General features: G+C 46.1%; 1 long non-coding RNA gene across 2 annotated transcripts in view; it reads left to right on the top strand.

Annotated features, from left to right (window-relative positions):
• Positions 1-15,568, top strand: part of LOC142601786 (uncharacterized) — a 36,152-nt gene extending 20,584 nt beyond the window's left edge. For both annotated transcript variants that reach the window (XR_012835428.1, XR_012835429.1), the window contains 2 exons: positions 5,602-5,695; positions 6,093-15,568. This is a non-coding gene — a long non-coding RNA (uncharacterized LOC142601786). The remainder of the gene's footprint in view (positions 1-5,601; positions 5,696-6,092) is intronic.
• Positions 15,569-18,141: the final 2,573 nt, after the last annotated feature.

Genomic DNA, 18,141 nt, shown 5'->3' with positions numbered 1-18,141 from the left:
AGGAAAACAACCCAGTGGTGCTTCAGAATACCAACAACTCGCAGGATTACAAAAGCAAATCACTTTCTTCTTTTGATTGTAAGAAGAGGAGCTGAGAAGAAAACAGGAAGCTGATCCTGACAGTCTGATCTGTGTTGCATGTGAGGAGTTAAATTTCAAAAACCTTCTCAAACTTGCACTTAAGGGAGGGAAAGTGCTGTGAGTTTTGCAGCAACTGTGGAATTTTGTCATTGGCTTTACTGATGTGAACTACTCTCATTTTTGTGGGAGAGTAGAAGCATAAAGAAACTTGAAATGCCAATGATATGTGCTGATACATCCTTGATCCTACAGAAACTTTAAGTATCGAGTCTCTTTTGTATGTATGTTTGAGTGTACTGGAAGGTCCAAATGTACGCTAAGAAATGTAGGTGTTCAGGAAAGCTCTGGTAGATTATATTATGAGAAGATTAACTGCAGTACTATTGTTGCAGTTTTTAATGAATTTTTTAGAGAACCTTAATGAGTTCTGAAACACTAGTCTTACTCTGAAACTGTTGATATTTTTCTTTCTTACAAAAATTGGAGAAAAAATTTAACTAATTTTTCAGCCTTACTTGTGGTAAGGCCAATGCTGGGGCCCTGCTGTCCCGGAAAGATGGGACAGGCTGCGTTCATTATGTGGAAAAGGATGAAGTGCTATTTCAGACCAAGCTGAGATAGAGGCTTAGCTGTTTTTCCAAGGTATTAGTTGGTCTAGTGAAAGATACCGTCTTTCTACAAACTCTTGTCCTGAAATAAGAAGCACATCGAAGATGACATCAGACCTTAGTCTACAGTGTTTAACTTCCATTCCTGCAGGACTGTTACCTTCCAGCCCCTCTGCTGCGTCTCTGTGTGAAGTCGTGTTGTATTTGGGCTGCGATGCAAAGCCAGCATTAAGTATGCATCGTGTTTTCTTCTGTTACACTTGATTTTTATTCTTTTCCTGGATGATTTTGCCTGGCATTCCTCTCATCTTCATCAGGCAAAAATCTCCTTTGCTTTCCTGCCTTTTATTTTGATCCCCAGCCCCCTTTTATTTACTTTTCTCAGCCCTCTCAAGCATTCTTCTTTCTAGCCAAAGAGACAGCCTTGAGGCAGATGTGTCTCGGTTTCGGATACAAGGTACCTCTGCTTACGAAGCCAGAGCACCCAGCTGCAGCCAGAGACACCTCCCCTTAGCTGGGAGGCGGCTGTAGCAGGGTGCACACAGCACCCTGTCTCTTCCCTGCTCTGACAGCCACCCTCCACCTGTGCAGGGACATTGCAGGGAAGCAGGAGGCGAAGCCAGATGTGCAGTTCTCACCAGCGCTGCTGAAGACAGGATTGCTTTCTTGGCATTTCTTCCATGTCAGCCCTTCCACTCATCATCATCTTGTCCATAAATTTATTTATTTTTTTTTTTTTTAGCAATGCCGGGCACTTCTTTAGCAGCACCAAACTGGACAAGTCAAGGTTACTGGGAAGCTCTGAAGCTGGCCTACGTTCTGCTGCGCCTTCCTTACCCATCGCAGGCACTGGGCAGTCCCTGGCAGTGAGGGCTTCTCGGAGTCACTTGGGTGTTAAGTCACTCCACTCTCAGCTGTGTGTTAAGGCAACTGTAGGAGTTTTAACCACAAGTTTCTGTCAATAGGAGCAGGACTGCCCCACTGCTGTGAGGGTGAGATCTAGAAAGAGGACCCTGAGAAACTGGAGTGAGGCATTAAAAATCCAGGAACTCTGTTTACTGGGATCAGGGATTTTTTGTTAGAGATAGGGGGTGGCACAGGGAGTGTACTTACTCTTTTTTTTCTTTTTTTTGCCTCCTAGTCTCCAATTGTTTTGCATTAGTCACCGGTTCTGATTAAAGCCCAGCCCAGATTAAATACATTAAGGTGACTCCATTTCCACTCTGTCAAGGAACAGGAAGGTATAAACTGATAGAGAGACGCAATCACTGAGTCCGATTGTTCGTATACAATAGGTGTCTCTATGTCAGTCACCTGAGGTGGTGGTGGTTAGTAGAAAGGCTTGTGGGAGAGCCAAGAAAAAAGGAACAAAAGGTTAAGCCTGGAAGGGTGGATGTATTGGGTTTATGTGGCAAGGTTTTGGTAGCGGTGGTGCTATGGGGGTGCCAGAAGCTTCCCCCATATCTGACAGAGCCAATGCCAGCCGGCTCCAAGATAGACCTGCTGCTGGCCAAGGCTGAGTCCATCAGTGACAGTGGTAGCGCCTCTGGGATAAGAGAGTTAAGAAGGGGGAAAAAAACCAACAGCAACTGCAGCCAGAGAGAGGAGTGAGAATCTGAGAGGAACAACTCTGCAGACACCAAGGTCAGTGCAGAAGGAGGGGGAGGAGGTGCTCCAGGTGCCGGAGCAGAGATCCCCCTGCAGCCCGTGGTGAAGACCATGGTGAAGCAAGCTGTCCCCCTGCAGCCCATGGAGGAAGGATGAGGGGGTGTAGAGATTCCACCTGCAGCCTGTGGAGGACCCCATGCTGGAGCAGGTGGATGCTCCAAAGGAGGCTGTGACCCCATGGGAAGCCCGCGCTGGAGCAAGCTCCTGGCAGGACCTGTGGCCCCATGGAGAGAGGAGCCCACGCCAGAGCAGGTTTGCTGGCAGGACTTGTGACCCTGTGGGGGACCCACGCTGGAGCAGTCTGCTCCTGAAGGTCTGCGCCCCGTGGGAGAGACCCACACTGGAACAATTCATGAAGAACTGCAGCCTGTGGGGAGGAGTCGTGTCGGAGAAGTTGGTGGAGGACTGTCTCCCGTGGGAGGGACCCCACACTGGAGCAGGGGAAGAGTGTGAGGAGTCCTCCCCCTGAGGAGGAAGGAGAGGCAGAGACGACATGTGATGAACTGACCCACAACCCCCATTTCCCGTCCCCCTGTGCCACTGGAGGGAGGAGGGAGAGAAATTGGGACTGAAGTTGAGCCTGGGAAGAAGGGAGGGGTGGAGGGAGATGTTTTAAGATTTGGTTTTATTTCTTATTATCCTACTCTGTTTTGCTTGGTGATAAATTAATTTTCCCAAGTTGAGTCTGTTTAGCCCCTGACAGTAACTGGTGAGTGATCTCTCCCTGTCCTTATCTTGACCCAGGAGCCTTTCGTTACGTTTTCTCTCCCCTGTCATGTTAAGGAGGAGGAGTGGTAGATGGGCTGTGGGGGCACCTGACCCCCAGCCAGGGTCAACCCACCACAGTGGAGAATGGAAGAGGTGGGCGCAAGGAGGAACTGAAGACCTGGCAAAGGGGATTCAGCTTCTTGTAAACATGCAGCTTCACGAAGACTTGGGTCTGCATAGCTGAAGGTTTTTTGGAGGCTGGAAGAAAAAAAAATCTCTTTTATAATTTCTGTAATCCTGACTAGTGCAATGGGGATGCAAAGTTTTTGTCTCTATTTGGTGTCCTTGGATTGGAGGAAGCATGTAAGTGATGCAGCTCCAGACATGCACTTTGCAGAGCACGGAACCAAGTCATTTCCAAATTGCAGTATTTGAGGAATCAATTAAAACAGGGTGAGATATTTGAAAGAATTGAAAATACTAGGTATGGAGATACTTGGGAGGTTTTGAAAAGCTATTTTTGGAGAAAGCTACCTTAGCAGAGTCAAAACTTTTATTGAAACTTAACCTCAGTTGAACTGTTAACTCTTCCAAGGGAGATGCAGAAAGAGCAAGCCCTATGAACCAGAAGGCCAAGGTGAAGAGTCAGCCCATCTGCAGGTTGAGAAAGTCAGGTTCAAGTCTCCTTCCAGTCGGTCTGTCTGCCCCATCAGCATTTGCACGTGTAGTGGGAAAACTTCACCAGGACAGAATGGAAGAGGCATCCCGGAACAACCTGTTGCTTAGAGCACTGCCCCGTGACAGGAAAGGTTCCTGCCATGCCATCAGACACAGACGCACACGTGTGTGTGTGTGATTTTATCAAATATAAACTGTTCTCTTATATGCATACGTGGATTTTGGTGATTTTTTTTTTTTTCAGGTAACGTAGTGAGCAGCTGTGGGAGGTGGTACGTGGTGTTGCAGAAATACTGCATGTGACTGAAATGGGTAGGATGGCAGGAGAGGCTGCTTGGGGTCAAGTGAAGTGGTGTAGAGGGAGGGATTGCTCCATCCCTGGGAGTGCCTGTGCTGGGACTGGAGATGCTCCCACAGAGCAGGGTAGGGCTGCTGGCTGGCAGAGAGCTGCAGCCTGCTCCGCAGACTCACGCAGGCTGCAAAATCTCCTTGTAGGAGGGAAGTACACAGCACAGTGGTAGAAAAAGGGGGTAAACTTCTTGTAGGGACCAAGTGGACACTGCATGGAGTTTTCCAATCAGGGAAACTAATGAAATTTGCTGTACTGGAAAGACTGGAAGGCAGGCTGCATGGTTTCCTTGCCTTCTGCTGCTAACTCAGCACCATGCAGCTGCTCGCCCACCCCCACAAGGGGATGGGGAGGAGAATGGAGAAAAACTCATGGGCTGAGGGAAAGACAATTTAATAGGATAACAAAGGGAGAGAATAACAGTAGTAACAGTAATAATAATAATAAACAAGTGATGCATAAATGCAGTTGTTCACCACATGCAGAAAAAAACCAACCCGATGCCCAGCCTGTTTGCACACAGCAATGCCAGCTAGCTTCCCCAGTTACATACAGAGCATGACGTGCTATGGTATGGAACATCCCTCTGGCCAGCCTGGGTCAGCTGTCCTGGCTGTGCTCTCCCAGCTTTTTGTGCACCCGGCACGGCCTGGGAAACTGGAAAGTCCCTGACTTAGTGTAGACATTGCAACTGCCTAGCAACAACTAAAACATCAGTGTGTTATCAACTTTATTCTCATACTAAATCCAAAACAGAGCACTATACCAGCTACTAGAAAGAAAATTAACTCTGTATCAGCCAAAACCAGGACAAAGGATGCAGCAGGACTTCCCTCAATCTTCTGCTCTGTTACCATATTTTATCATCTTTTGTTAAAGTCCTGAGGTCTTTTGTCCGTTTTGTTTTTCCCCTGTGTTTTTCGTGATGTACAGTTTACAAAGCATGGTGCAGTACTTCAGCTGCACTTAATGCTGACGCCACGCAGAGCAGCGGGATTTCTTCACATCCAGCTGACAGCTCTCCTGTTTATCCTCTGCACTTTGGTGTCTGGCTGATTCACAGCAGCCTGTGATTCAATGCAGCCTCCTTTTGAGGAATTGCCCTGTTAGTGATTCCTTGTCATGCATTTGTGCAATTCGTTAGTCCTGAAACTACTGAACTTTGTGTTTGTCCATGCTGAATTGCCAGCGTTTTCCAAACCACCTACCCAATTTGCCAAATCTGTTCTGATTTCTTTCACCAATGCACTGGCACCTTCTTTTTGTTTGGCATCTGCGTGCCTATTTAATACATCTGTTCTGTCCCACCCCCAAGTGGTAATGAAAATACTTGACCATTAGGTCCAGGACCAACCTTTGAGGAGCCTTTTTGATAGATTCTCCCCTCCAGACTGATTTTTGCATCCCTTGAAATAGTTTTTCAGAGTTGGCTTACTGAAATGTCGTGTGAAAATGGCATTGAAACTCTGTCTCTCTCATGACAGCTACTGTTTTTCTTCTGTCCACAAGAGCTGTTATCCTGAAAAAGGAGGAAACAAACAGTTTGACCATGAGTAGCAGCCAACGTGGATTTGTCAAGAATAAATCACCTCCTTGTTGTCAGGTAGGCACTTAAAAATTATCTGCTTGTTCCTTTGAGGAGGGATTGAAGTTAGTTTGTTTTCATTTTAAAGACATTTATCCTTTCTGGGCTTCTGGAGTTTCATCTGTGACTTCCCAAATGATACTGAGTATCTCTGGGAATTAAAAAAATTCAACCAATTATTTTTATTATAAACTTTGTGATGATTAGCATCAGCCCATGCACTTTGAAAAATGTAATGTATCCAACAAACCCCTAGTTTAAGTTCATGCTCCCTTGTTATCACTCATGTTTGTTGTGTTAACTGCCCTATTATAGCTGACTTTCGTACAGACGGCAGGAGCTGTGCGCTTCTGTCAGATTTCAGTCCTTTTCTTTTGGTCAGAGTCCAACTCCTTCCTTCGTCTTCCTCTTTCAGTTTAATATCAGGGTCCTGAATGTGGTATGCACACAAGTGAGATTCAGATGGACATGCTGGAGTCGGTGTAATCATATATAGATGCACTGTCATACAAAGATCAGAAACTCAGTAACATTGGTGGTGAGTAACGCCCTCCTTCACTGTAAGTACCAGCAATTCAGGTCCTGGCTTAGAAAACAGAACTGTTTTGTGCTTGGTCTTGCTCCTAGTTCTTCACTGATGTAGATCAACATCTCCGGGCCGCTTTTGTGCAGCCTAGGAAAGCGCAGAGGTTGCAGGTCACATATGTGATGCACTCATAAACTCATGGGAGAGTTTCCAAAATGACTGCCCGGTTTTAGTCAGTGCTGCTGTTTCCTCACCTCTGTGAGCAATGGAGCCGCATCAGTGTTGTAATACAGATGAGGGAATGCTACAAGCGCTGAAAATAAGTGAGAGGGATTTTTATGTTATCACCCACTAGTTTGCAGATGGCCTGATGTGATTCATCGTATTCACAAAACAGGAGAGCAGCTACAAAGAAAGCAATTTAGAAATCTCATCCAACTGAGCTGTGAGGAAATCAGACATAACAAAAGAACGGAAACAGTTGCTGTACCCCAGGCTTACTGTAAAACCTTCACAAGTTGCAAAAAAATACAAATGTCAGGGACTGTGAAGTCAGGAAAGAAGGGATAACTGATCAATAGCCAGCCAGGAGAGGGTCTAATGTACGTATAGTGAACGCATACTGTCAGGATTTTAACTTGCTGTGATTTAGAGGACAGAGTTATAAAAGAGGTACCTGCATTAGACCTCCTGGGTTTTCAAGGCTCTCTCACTTTCTATCAGGCTGTTAGCCGAGTTTTCAAAACCAGCCTGTGCGTTTGAATTGAGGAATTTCTAGAGTCTGCCAAAAAAATGTTGAAGATTTCTTTCCTTCCTCTTCACCTTCCATCCCTGCCAACAACGGACTGTGTCATCTTTCTTATAAACACTTCAAGAAATGTTTGTTTTAGAGACCATGCCAAATACGTCGTTTTTCTGAATATCCAGCACTGGTTCCTGAGATAAGTGTGTCACTTCTTTGTCTAGTGTTTTAGATGTCTCCTCTGTATTTCCATAGGGTATTTATTTACCTGTAGACCTTGAATACTTCAAATGTGACAGTTAATAAATAAATATATATAATCCCTCTCAGGATTGGGGGTGAGGAGGAGGCAGGAGAAAGGGAGAAACAGGTCTATTTTTTAACAATAATAATTCATCAAAATCAACAAGTGTTTTTGTTTTTGTTTGGGGTTTTTTTGCTTGACTGGTGTCAAATAGCTCAAGCTGAGTTTAACCTGGGCATCCTGGTAGGCAAGTTGAACGGAAGCCATCAGTGTGTCCCTTGTACTAAAGGTGGCTGCTGTTAGGTCGAGGGAGGTGATCCTTCCCCTCTGCTCAGCACCGGTGAGACACATCTGGAGCGACAAGTTCAGTTCTGGGCTCCCCAGTACAAGAGAGACATGGACTTACTGGAGAGAGTGCAGCAATGGGCCACGAGGATGATTCAGACCTTGGAGCATCCGTCAAACAAGGAGAGGTGAGAGCTGGGACTGTCCAACCTGGAGAAGAGAAGGCTCGGAGGGGTCTTCCCAATGTGTATGAACACCTGATGTGGGGCAGTACAGAAGACTGATCCAGACTTTTCTTAGTGGTGCCCAGTGGCAGGACAAGAGGCAATGGGCACAAGTTGAAATAAATGAAGTTCCATTTCAACATAATAAAAAACTTTTCAAGTGTGATTGAGCCCAGGAGCAGGTTGTGTAGGGAGGTTGTGGACTCTTCATCCTTGGAGATGTTCAAAACCTGACTGGCCACAGCCCTAGGCAGCCTGCCCTAGCTGACCCCGCTTTGAGCGGGAGGAGGTTGGACTAGATGATATTCAGACCTTCCTCTCCACAAGCTCAACTATTCAGTGATTTTTGCAAACTTGCCATTGATTGTGACAGTCATAAATTTGATATAGACAAAAATAATTCATGCCTAGACCCGCTGTCTTCATTCAGAAGTTCCAGTAAGTTTCTTTCTGTATTTCCTTTAGGTACTGGCTCTGTGCCTGTGTCCTTTTCTGTGAAGCTTAATTCCTATCAGTACTCTTGCATGCATACAGAATTTTCCATTTTTTTATTTAATACATGTTTAAAAGGTATTCTACTGTTTATTTCCTAAAAATACCTTGCTTCCTGGTCAGTCTTGGCTTCCAAATCAGTAAGCTTTTAGGGGGTTTTGATGTGTTTATATTCTCCTCTTTCATATTTGACCACTCACTTGCAAAGAGCTGGAGTGAAGGTCCCCAACTCCAGACACAGAAACACAAGCTGACATTTCCTGAACCTGTGGTCCACAGCTCTTGCTTCCAAGAGATTCTGGCTTACACTGGGGTCTGAGTTTGTTACGTGCCTCAGCTGTCAGCCTCTTGTGTAGATCAGACTCATAGTGACTCATGAGCAATTACATCAGTGATTGCAGTAATTGCACCACTATAAACAACTGTGTAGCTACAGGTTGTACTGGTTTGGTACACTGAAGGCCTGAAAGGCTGTGGCAGGTTGTGTTGCTCCTGCAGGTGCTCCCTAAACTTTCACTATTCAAACCATGCCTGTTTGGAAGTAGGTGTTAATGACATGTTGGTGTATTGGGTAAGGCAGGTTTGGAACCACAGCCTGTTCATGGACATCAAGTGATGGAATGGGGCGGCTGTGCTGGAGACTCACTTGTTCTATAGCTGGGATTTTTAGTCCGTATAGCTTTCAAAGTTGTGGGGGTTTTTTAATGCACTTAAAAATTTGCATGATTGTTGTAATTAAGTACATAACCCCTAAACGTGGGCACAGCCTTAAACCGTAGCAGTGCACCAGGCCTTGGGGTTAGCCTCTTCAACTCTGGCGTGTCGGATTGGTGACTGCCTAAAAGTGAAGGTTGATGCAACTTGCTGATCCTGGCAAAAACCAGCCGAGACAACTCGGGTACAAAACCAGGCCTTCCTGTTTCCTCGTTCTTTGTGAGCCACGGGGAGGAAAAACATTTAAATAATGTGGAAAACTATGGAAAGAAGAGCCTCGGTGGAGCCTGTAGCTGTGACCACACAAAGTGGCTGTGCAGGTGACCTGAGGCTGAGATTTTTAGTGTACTCAGCCCAGGGCTTTCTCCATGAAATCACAGGATTGTCTCATTGAACTGATGTCAAAACAGTTGCACTGCTTGCAAAATGCTTGTTCTGGTTTGTGTTAGCACCACCTCTAGAAAAACTGCAGGGATGTCCCTGTGTTTTGCAGAGTGCTACGAAACTCAGCGTTTAAATGAGTCACAGTCTCTGTCTTCCCTGAGTTGAAAGCTGGAATTTGACTTTTAAAGTCCAGTCAAACATTAGCCACTTTGATATCAAACCTTATAACAGTCTTAACACCAGCTTTAGACAAACTGCTCAAAGATTCAGAAGAGTTGCTGAAGAGTTACACAAGCCCAGCTTCTTATAGACATTGGGGTCCTTTTCTGTAGATGCTGGGGACATCATGTGCCCCTCTTGTTAAGGAAGCAACCAGAGGAATCAATTTTGTGAAAATCTGGTAGGAGTTATTATCTGTTCTCACTATTTTATTTTTTTTTTGCATTATTACAGCTAAACAGAAATACTTGCAAGTACGTTTAGTGGAGGCATCATTTTGGCTTTTACTACTCAAGTATTTCCCAACCTTGTCACTGCCCAGTGTGTGTAACAACTGATACTAATGCACGCAAGAGTACAGCAGAGGCAGGAGGGAGAGTGTCTTCACACTGTTTTGCAACGCTGCACATTTGAAGTTCCTCAGCTGTGCTAAGAGGAAGTGGTTCTTCGGCTTTGCTGCCATTTCAGGAAGGATAAAGCTCCAGTAAACTTTCCCTGAGAGAGTCACCTGGAAACCACAGAGGTAAAAATTAATATTTGCCCACTACCTGTCAAAGGAGATGCCACCAGGAGGAAACTTAGGACAAGGTGAGCGCAAACCCTGAGTTGAGGAGAAAGGCAAGACCAGTGCAATCCCCACTGCACACACTGTTTTTCCCCCCCAATAGTTATTCTTAGGAGTTGAAGACTTTGACATTTTGTAGGAGGGGGTGCGGTGCTGTGTGACCCGTGTGTGTAGGTGCAAAAAAAAGAAGCCTCAAAACAGTTCACAAAATAAGTTGTCACCTGTTCTTTGGGCGATGGTGGTGAAGTGGTTGTGCTCATCAATTTTTTCCACTGTACATTGTCCCTCCCCAGGAGTTGTCACTATGCAGAGAGTTTAGGGGATTCCGTGTCTGGTTATCAAAGGATGGATCTTGTGTGGGAGGGGAAAGCCTGCCTGAACCCGACACTGGCTCTTTGTCTCCGCCACAGAGATTCATCTAAAAAGATGACTTAGTACACGTAACTGTCTCTAAAACACCCTGGTCTAGTCCACCTCTTTGCCTCAGTGTCTCTTTAAAACAAATTCCACCTTACTCCCCTTCTCACACCCTCTCTGCTCGATGGCGAGTGCTGCAGAGGTGTCCTCTCTGCTGGGAGATGAATTCCTGGCTTGCATGTAGCACAGATCTTCTGGGCTGGCAGAGGCCTCCCGTAGGTCGCAGCACACCACCGGGCACGATCTGTGTCCTGTATATTTCAGAGTCTCTCTCTTGCAAGAAGACTGGCCCTGAAAAGGTCTAAAACCTCGTGGGTGCCACGAGGAAGGTGGTGATGTCACCTCTGGAGCTGAAATGCCTTTTGATGACCACTCGTCTCTATAATACAAGAGGTACTCAAAGAAGCAAGAAGGGCAATTGTATGGTGCTTCTGGGGCCAAGCTGTGTGTCTTGGTGTCACAGGCCCTGGGTCCTGCCCCCAGAACTGGTTTTGTGTTTGAGTGTGATTGCAATAGGGCAAAAGTGGGCTCTGATGATCCGTAAGTGGGCTGCTCACTCCTAGTAAAAGTTGTTACATGTGGTTTTAAAGCTCTTTTAGAGTCATGGGGGAGCTGTCAAAATTTTGCTTTGTAAGAAAGCAAGAGGTGCAAGCTCGGAGGCAGACAGAGCTTATTTTGCATCATTCACCCTCCAATACAGGCTAACATCCCTTCTTGTTACAGCACCAGAAGTGCGTGTAGCTGCACGTTCATGCTTATTGCCTACTGTTCCCAAACTTCCAACTCCCTGCAAACCACTGCCTTCCTCGATTGCTCCCCAGGGATGCCATGTTACCTTCGTCTATAGCCCTTCAGCTCCTCTTCAGAGGGCTGCTTTACATGGCTAATTGTAGGCCTGACCTTGCCATTCCTGGTACTGTGAGCTTCAGTTTCCTGTTTAAAAGCTGCTCTCAGGACTCAGCTCTGTAGTGCCGAGGTTCATCTCCGGGATTTCGCTTGCTGTTCCCACAGGCTGTAGCCAGCGTTCTGTAGGATCTTCCCATGCTCTGGACTCCCGCATCTCTTCCTCTGTCAATGTGCTCACCCAGCAAGGAGCATCCCAGACAAATGAATACTGGTAACTGGGAGGCTGTTCGTTTAAGAGCAGTTAAGAGCATCAGAGTAGATTGCCATGGACCTCATTAATGAATTTTGTAATTGCAGTAAATGAAGAGACTTGTATATCTTCCCACTCCTGCCATTGATAGATCTAAGTTTTAACAACGTTTAGACCTCACTCTCTCCAGGCACTTGATGTGATTCTCCTCCTCTGCGTTGTGCAACAGTGAAGCACAGACAGATTTCCTGTACCTCTCTGCTTCATTACTGCTGTGACAGGGAAATGTCCCTCATCCTAAGAATCATCTCATGTACAGTCACGGTTGGTATCTGTTTGATCCTTAACTACAGGTACAACTTGTCCCTCCCAGGTGAAGGTCTCGTGGCAGAGGACGTGTGTTGCTGGAGAGGTGTCGCTAGGAAGGAGACCCTCCCCACTGCTGCATCCAGGTGGGCCTGCACCGAGGTGCCCAAACATGGGGAAGGATGTCCCCCTTAACAACACATCCTTTCCTGTGCCCACTACATGTGTGCGCACGTGTGTGTGTGTAACAGGTGCTGTTTCAGTGCATCACTTAACTGCCTGGAAAATACGGTGTGTTTTGGGGGTCATGCCATGTTGTGAGTAAGGAGGGGTCTGGAAGATGCTGGTGAAGTTGTGCCCTACTTGCCTGTCTGTGCTGCTGTTGCTCCTCTGGTTGTTTGCTTTGACCGTCCCATTGTGACATGCGAGGGGTAGAGGTAGGCTTTTGCAAAGTGCTTGGACAAGTCTCAGATGCCGTTAGGGATGGGAAATGCTCTCGTTCTTGTCTTCATGGGACCGTACACCCGGTCTGGTACGGAGCTTGCTCAGTGGCTCTGGCAGCGCAGAGTGGCCAATGCTCAAGGAGCAGTTCCTAAAATGCACCCGGTCGGTGCGTCTCATGGGAGACAGATGTCTCAAATTAGGACTGGTTTTGGTGGAGGGCAGAGAGGCCCCTTATCACAGCAGCCAGGATCAAAGGAAGACCCCTTTCCCTCCAGAGATGTCTGGTTCCCATCTGCCAGCTGTTGTTGGGGGTGGCACATGGGAAAGCTCTGTCCTTCCACCTGGGGAGGTAAGAACAGGCCTTGCAGAAGGTGGAGCAGGTGCTCAGTGCTGTCAGAAGAGGAGATGAGAAACCACTGAATTAGATCTGCATCACTGAGGGCAAGTTCAGATGGTGGGAAGGAGTAGGATGCTCTTCTAGACTGTGCTCAGCTGAGGTGTGCATGAGTCACTTCACATCCCACCGAGTCCTCCTTTCTTTTGGTAGATTATATTCTTCCTTGAATGTCTGTGGACCTTTGCCTCTCTGGATACCTGAGCTTCCTTGAGATGTGGTGGTGATGATCAGAATGAGGGCTGATTCCTCTGTGGGCGTCTGAGCTCCTTTCTCTACTCCTTTTCTCCCTTGTATGAGCTGGGATTGCTTAGTCCAAGGAGATCTGAGTTCCTCTCGCCTCCCCCACTGTGTGTCGCAAGAGAGATGGAGACCCTGCCCTGTAGCATGGTCTGAGTCCTGCCTCCTCTTTCACACCAGGCAGGAAAAGCCCCAGGGCTTTGAGAGTGGGACTAGTCACAGTGGGGCTGCTCCCAGAGCTGGTACGTGTGCCTGTGGCTCTCCTCCCAGCCCAGGGCCCAGGTGGTGGGCGCAGGTGGCTGGCTCACACGAGCTGCAGCTGGCCCGGCCCAGGGAGGGCTGTGGGGGCACAGCTGGAGGGGGACCACAGGTTGGCACCTTGCCCTCTGTGCCAGCAAGCCGCTACTCCCTTGGCATGGGCCCCTGTCTTGGCAGAGAGGGGAACCCTGGGCATCGCCCAAGCCTGGACCGCTGTGGAGCAGGACATCGGGGGGTGAAACCCATTGTCCCATTCAGCCATGCCATTTTGGGCTGTGCAGGGGAGGTTTGGGATGTGGAAGGAGGAAGTCTGGCTGCAGCAGGAACCAAGAAGCTCAGCAAGGCATGGGGTGTGCTAGAGCTGGCAGGGCAGACACCAGGCTTGCCTGGTGATGCTCGTGCTCCTCCTGTAAAAACTGCCTGTGGTATTTGCATGTAACCAAGAAGGTGTCTATTGGTGATTAAAAAAAACAAAACAAAAACAAAACAAAAAAAACCCCCAAAATCAAATGCTTTTTGTATGCAGACAGATTTGACAAAGAGACTGGGTGAGTGCAGTATGGGGCGGGGAGGAGAGGGGGTTGCAGTGGTGACGGAGAAGGGATGGAGGTGGATCTGCAGGCGCTGCAGAACAAGGTCCCACTGCTCTTTCCTTCCTCCCACTCCTTGAGAAATGAGAGTGTGAAAACCTCGGGCAAGGTGAGTTCACATGACACCGGGAAGGTGGGCATCAGCACGAGCAGCCAGAGCTGCCCTGCTCACGAGTGCTCAGCCCATCCATCAACCAGGTCTCCAGAAGGTGTGCTGGAGGGCTGGCCCAGGGAAGGACAGTCAGGGGAACAAGTGTGGTTAAGCCAAGTACACGCTTCAAATGGTTGAGTTTGGGGTTTTTTGGTGTCTTCTAGAAATAAGCTGTCTCATAACCCACTACCTGGTTCAGTGCTCTTCACAATGGAGCTCCATGTGCTATGGAAAATACCTCAAGCTCCTGAGGGAGGCTGTTGGCCAGTATAGACACCATACATCTAGTGCATGTTGGGAAGAGTTCCTGCACCAACAGCTTCTTACCAGTAAATGTAAAAAAGGAGGAAAAAGTGGATGTACTAAAGAGAAAGGGGAAGAAAGCACTGAGCAACCACAGGAGTGGAGGCTGTGCCACTTGGGACGGTTGGTGCCTTTCAGGACCCCATTTCAGCAGTTACTGCGGCACCTTGTAAACCCCTACCCGACCTTGCTGGAGCTCTGATCCCCTGGCTAGGATGGCCCTTGGCAAGGAAAGCTTCAGTGAGGGTTCTGGGCTGTGCTTGGTCCTTAGTGAGCAATTTGGGGTATCAGGTGAGAAGGCAGGAGTGCTTAATCTGGTACTCCATCCCTCTGCTGAGGTCCTGCTGGGTTGACCTAGTACTTTGTAAGTATTTCTTATGTTTGAGGTTTTTAGCTGACATACCCCCCCCCAGCTGATAGCTGCTGGAGCATGGTACTAGGAAATATTACTACAGCATACTTTGAATTCACATAGATTTTGTAGAAAAAGAATTTGAGACTTCCCTTTTTTAGAATGAGAAGCACTGCTGTTCTGAGTACAACGGTGTGGCATCTTGTTTGGAATTTCCCTTGCTTTCTATATATACACACACAGCGTAGCCACAGGAAATGGAAGTTTAAAAAAAATACCATACACCATAGGTATTTGCTTCTCGAACAAATTTTATTCAGTCAGTTTTAGTATTAGTGAGCACTTAATCTTGAGGCATCATTTGAGGCTTGTTTTAAAAGATATGATGTCCTAAATCATTGGAGGGGGAAGCAGACTTTGCCTTAAAAGTTGCAGAGAAGCTTTTTAGCCTCTGCTGCAGAAGACAGCATTGTTGTTGAGCTTCTCTCCCTTGGGGTTTTTGGGGTAGGGACCAACTTCTGAGGCTTCTCCCAGTTCTATTTTCTGAGATTCCGTGAGTCAGTCTTGCCTACAGCTGCTATCGTGATTGTGTGCTAAGGGCCTACTTCTGCGTGGCAACCAGCGTAGTTATTAGTAAACACCATTTACTTTAAAATCCCAAGTAAAAATACATTATAATTAGGTCCAGGAGTAAGAAGAACCAGCTTGCCAGCACTTGGAAGATATATGGTCCAAGAACCTCATTGTTGGTGAGACAGCTGCTCGGGAGCTCTGAGCTTATCCTGGGTCCAAACTCAGGCTGGTTTGGAGAGCAAAACCAAGGGAAAGTAATTTAATGAAGGAGAAATTTTAGGAGAAGGGATCACGAAGGTAATTGGACAAATACACCTTGGCAGCTCTTAATATGGTAAGACACATTCCTACAAGTCCCGGAAGAGACAGTTATCCTGCCTCCTCCCAGCCTCCCTGGACATACAGAGGTACCTGTATTGGCACACCTCTCCAGCATGGGCATTGCCCCCCAGCAACGAGAGATTTACAGAAGCCTAAATGGGTGTTAACTTTGCCTGAGAACAGGCTTTGGTTATTTATCTTGGATACCTTTAGTTACCAATACAGCCAGTAAGGAACCGAGCCCCGTATGGTGACGTGGTTTTTCTGTATGGTTTCAAGAGTCTCTTGAGTGAGGACCTGTTTCTGCAGTTTTACAGATGCTGTGTGTCTCAGTGACCAAGTGTGGTACAAATGGATATTGCAAATTCATAAAGTTTGTGCTGCTGAAGCTCATTTCATGGAGTTACTTTCTTATACCTTTATTGCTTTCTTTTGGGAAAGGAGCTGGGCTGCTTTTACCATTTAACCAAAGACACGCACTACTTGGATGGCCATCCAAGCGTGAGGCCAGAAGGAGCTTCCCTTAATTTAGAGAGTTCAAAAAAAATGCTGGGAACTCGTGGCTGCCTTCGCTTCAGTCTTGGGGCAGCAGAGCTGACAGTTTTAATGCATTCTGGTCTACAGGTTGAAGAACCTCAATTGTGAATGTAGGTGGTAATTGCTTGGGATGCCTTGATATGTGTGCTCTGCCTGGTGAGGAGAGGGCAAGAAAAGAATTTATACTGTTTCTTCAAGAGATCTACCAGGTACTTTGGTGTAAAAGTCAAAGCACTGGGTAGTAGACAAGGTTTTTTAGGAGGAATAGGTTATGGCCTACAATCTGAAACAAACATTTGCATGTAAGACACTGGTAGTTCTTTATATGGTGTGTAACTGGTTTCTTGGTTAAGACAAAACCAGAAAGAAATAGGTAAGGCTTTTTACCAGCCGGAAAGAAAAAAAAGTCAGTAGGAAATGGTAAAATAAAATAGCTCTGAAGTGAAGTATTTTCATACTGAAAACCAGATCTGTCCTAGATTTTTGCCACAAGTATTAAAATTCCAGTCATTTATTGCATAGCTTTAGGTGGTAGCTGTAATCCATGCTTGACCTGTAACTTCACCTGTTCGTGTCTGTTGGTCCTGTGTGGCCCTCTACGGAGATCCCTCCAGTTTTCCAGCACTGAAGTGCCCTCCTTTCCCAGGATTCCGACTCTAATCTCTGCTCTGGCAAGGGGACTAATTCACAGGTCTTAAAACCACAAGAATATGTACTAATAATTTGTGTGTACTGCAGATGCAGACTCTTAGCTAATTCTTGCATCTATTTCTAACAGTTGTAGGTCAGTCTGTCCAACTATACCCACAGGGATTAACACGAGTGGAAACCTGTAGCAGACTTGAGCTTCTCACTGATGTATATTAAAGCAGTGATCATCTCAATGCAGTAAAGAACAATGCACTGCCAAGATCCAACTTACTTTACTGTTGTTTGTCTTTGTAACTATCTTGTAATGTGAATCACTAAAAAATGGTCCATATTCTGCTGTATCAATCACTGGCAATATAGTACTGGTGTACATCGAAGCTGTAAACAAGGCTTGTCTAATGAGAACAGTTAGAAAAAGTAAGATTAGCTTATGCCACAGGAAGTTTAATCATATGTTTCTCAGCCTATGTTCTGTGGGCTGCATCTGATCTCTAAGACCTTAAAAGGCGATGTATAAAATGGTCACACAAAAAAAAAAAAAAGAAAAAATAAAAATCTGTGCATGTTGTGTTGGTAAAAACAAGCTAGTAATCAATCACAGGTTGGTAATCAGTTAAAGATTAGATTAATAAGAATCACTGCCCCTGCACACTGCAGGCAATGCATCTTTTTTTGGCAATGCATCTTTTTTTGGCAATGCATCTTTTTTTGGCAATGCATCTTTTTTTGGCAATGCATCTTTTTTTGGCAATGCATCTTTTTTTGGCAATGCATCTTTTTTTGGCAATAGCCCACCTAAGGCAACATAGGTATAAACCATCATCTTCCTTTGGGGCTGTAATGGGATCACAAAAAGGAGATTATCAAGGAAAATATCCACAATCCTCCTCAAGTGTGGCACTGGGAAGGAAGCAAAGGAGAAGACAGGAGCGTTGTTATACAATGTAAGTTTTCTTTAATTATGAAAGGTCATGGTTGTACTAGGCCTTAACCCCATCCTTAACTCCAGCTCTCACATGCTGAGGAACACCTGGAGCCAGGGCTGGAAAAACCTGGGGCCGTTACATTTGTACACTTCAACTTCTGATACTACTTCTCAAAACAGCTCCCTGTTCTTTGTTGAAGCTACCTCCAGTGTAGATGGGATAAGAAGAAATTTGTTAGCACTGGTGTCATCACAGATGTGTGGCAGGGTAGGGTAGGGCGTTAAATGTGTTCTTGTGCATCTTGAAAGGTCTGTCTTCCTCTCCTAAATGAAGAGTGACTTTTCAACGTATTTGAAAAATAGTCTGAGACACTGGTTATCACTGAAGTAATGAAATAACTCATATCTGAAACCATGACATCTAATTAGCCCTCAGTATAGTTACCGGGACTATTTCACATTTAAATACTTGCACTGAAAGAGATTTTTTTTTTTGACCACTTTACTAATA

Source organism: Balearica regulorum, chromosome 4 (assembly GCF_011004875.1).
Source record: "Balearica regulorum gibbericeps isolate bBalReg1 chromosome 4, bBalReg1.pri, whole genome shotgun sequence".
Lineage (NCBI taxonomy): Eukaryota > Metazoa > Chordata > Aves > Gruiformes > Gruidae > Balearica > Balearica regulorum.
This window is presented reverse-complemented; position numbering and strand designations above follow the sequence as displayed.